Source organism: Austrofundulus limnaeus, unplaced genomic scaffold, assembly GCF_001266775.1.
Source record: "Austrofundulus limnaeus strain Quisiro unplaced genomic scaffold, Austrofundulus_limnaeus-1.0 Scaffold761, whole genome shotgun sequence".
Lineage (NCBI taxonomy): Eukaryota > Metazoa > Chordata > Actinopteri > Cyprinodontiformes > Rivulidae > Austrofundulus > Austrofundulus limnaeus.
In genome coordinates this window covers 21,059-24,040 of record NW_013953163.1, presented here as the reverse complement: position 1 = coordinate 24,040, position 2,982 = coordinate 21,059, and positions in this window count along the sequence as shown.

The window sequence follows — 2,982 nt, the reverse complement described above, 5'->3', positions numbered from 1 at the left end:
ATGGAGGAACCAATACCCAATGAAAGAGGAAGCAGTTGTTGGAATTGCACCACAAATTGAAGGACTGCTACGAGCGAATGTTTTGAAGATCACACAAAATCCACAAAGCAACATTCCTATATTGCCAGTGAAAAAGTCGGACAATACTTTTCGTCTCGTGCATGACCTGAGGGCACTGAACGAGGTGGTGGTTGACTTTCCAGTGGTGATCCCAGACCCGCACACATTGCTTGCACAAATACCTCCTGAGGCTACACATTTTACAGTGTTGGACTTGTGCGGAGCTTTTTTCAGTGTTCCCCTTACGCACTGAATCACAAGGCTTGTTTGGTTTTACATACAGTAGCAGGGACATTTTTACCAATATCAATGGCTTCCCATGGGATTCAAACATAGCCCTCACATTTTTAACAAAGTTCTAAAAGATGATCTACATGACATAGGTCAATTGCTACAGAGCACAGTCATCCATTACGTTGATGACTTCATTGCTTGTTCTCCGGACAAACAAACATGTCACTGAGACTCAATTAAGTTGTTGCAGGTTTTGGCACAAAAATGTCATAAAGTTTCTCAGAAGAAATTACAATATGTTCAAGAAAAAGTTGTCTATTTAGGACAATCAGTATCAAAAGGGCAGCAAAACATTTCAGATGCACATTTGGAGGCCATTCGGAAGGCCCCCAAACCCAGAACCGTGCGAGAACTTATGACTTTTTTGGGGATTTTGGGGTATTCTTCAGCATGGATTGAAGACTATGCCAAGCTGACAGGGCCATTGAGAACCATGATAAAAGAGACAGGGCGTAATCAACTCCATTGTAACCTAATCTGGACACCTGATGGTTGTTTAGCTTTTGAAACGTTGAAGAAAAAACTGCAGGAAGAGCCAGCATTGGCTTTACCTGATTATTCGAAAACCTTTTTCTTATATGTGTCTACCTCATCTGGGGGTAGGTATGCATGTGCTGTTCTCTGTCAACCAACTGGGACAGGGATAAGTCCGCAGCCCGTTGCTTATTACTCTACTGCCTTTTCAGAAGTGGAGTTGGGCTTGCCACTGTGCTACAGGGCGATGGTGGGAGTATATTTGATGTATGAAAAAGCATCAGCTCTCTCTATGGGTTATCCAATAACAATTCTGACCCATCATAGTCTTAGAAACCTTTTGACCCATGGGAAATATACTTTGACTATGCCAAGACTAAGAGACTATCACAGACTCCTGGAACAGGAGGATGTTACTTTGTTGAGATGCACTACAGTAAATCCAGCTGAAACTCTCCCATCTCCTGAGGATGAAGAGCCACGCGATTGTTTGAAGGAAGCTGAGAGGTACACTAAACTCAGGTCTGACCTGCAAGCTCTCCCACTGAGAGACGCTGACCTGGAGCTTTGGACCGATGGTTCATGTTATTGAGTAGGAGACAAATTAGTGGCTGGCTATGTTGTTGTTAAAGCCAGTGGACCACAGTTTGTAATAGAAAAAGCTGAAATAATACCTCAGCCAGCATCAGCACAATTAGCTGAGCTCGTGGGCCTGACTGAAGCATGTTTGATGGCAGAAGGCAAGCGGGTCACGATATACACTGATTTAGCTTATGCTCACAATGTTTGTCATCTTTTTGGGGCTGTATGGAAGAACAGAGGGTTTAAGAAAACCTATGGCTCTCCGATACAGCACCATGGGCAGATATTNTGGCTGTTTTGGAAACGACACCTGAGTCATTGAGTTCTGATTGTCAAAATTATGCATTATCCTGGTTAGCTTATCAGCAACAGATGTTTGGTTGTCTCTATCAGTGGGTTTATTTGTGCCTAGGAAGAACTGTACATGGCTGACATTATTACCATATATCAATTTAGTTGACAGACATGAACTAGGACAAATGACAGGCCCTGATTATTTGGAAGTTCCAGTTAGTAGAGCAAATACTTGTTTTTGCTCGAACGAGACACACGGTAGTGTGGGTAGGTTTATGGGAATATCTGAGCGTGATAATTATGGGATGATGTTCAATGTTAGATGACCAAAAGATGGCAAGAAGTTACATTCAGTGACTTTTCGAGATCCAGCATCTGAGGAGAGTAGAACTTTGTTAGTTGAATATCAACTTCTTCCAGCTAATGTCACTATTGGGAAATTTAAGGATATTTGGTGGGAGTGCGGTAATAAGGGTTACATAGTCTTACCAAACGGTTGGACTGGTTGTTGTTTTATGGCGTTTCTCAAACTTCCATATGATGTTTTTACGGTACAACAGGGAGAGCCACCTGGCAATGTTCAGCCTACCTCTGATCCTTCTTCTGGATGGAAGAGAGTTAGCTCAGTTCCACAAGCTGGAAGCCTATCATTGGAGAATATCTTTGGGTGAAAAATGGTGAATAGGACTATTTCCATTTTATGGTGTAACATTTCTTGCTGATCACATTGACAACATAACATATACTTTACAGGGTTTTGCGAACAAACAAAGGGTTCAGTCTTTTGTCTGACACTCAGAGAAGTCATAGACTGATGCTGTTGAAACACGATATGGCATTAGATTACATTTCGGCTAAACAAGGAGGTTTGTGTATGGCATTAAATCTGACAGGAGACGCTTGCTATACCTTGATCCCTGACACCTCAGATAACCTGACTAGTGTAATTGAGGCACTGTAAATCATAAGAGATGTTTTTGGCCCATCTGAAGGTGCAGGATGGTCTGCCACTGCTTGGTTAAGAGATCAGTTGGGACTGGTTGGTGCTCTGTTGGTCAACATTCTAATAGCAGTAGTGTTAGCACTGTGTGATGTTCTGTTTTTGTACTCTGTTGCTGACTTTTGCAAAAGCCCTGATTTTAAGATGGGTTGGAGTGGTGATGCCTGATAACCAAGCTCAAATGCCATTATTGGATAGAAATGTGAGTGATGAGTGTTGTGCAGATCTGCTCATGGATTCAGATGTGGGTATATGGGCACATTTGTGTAAGCATAAAC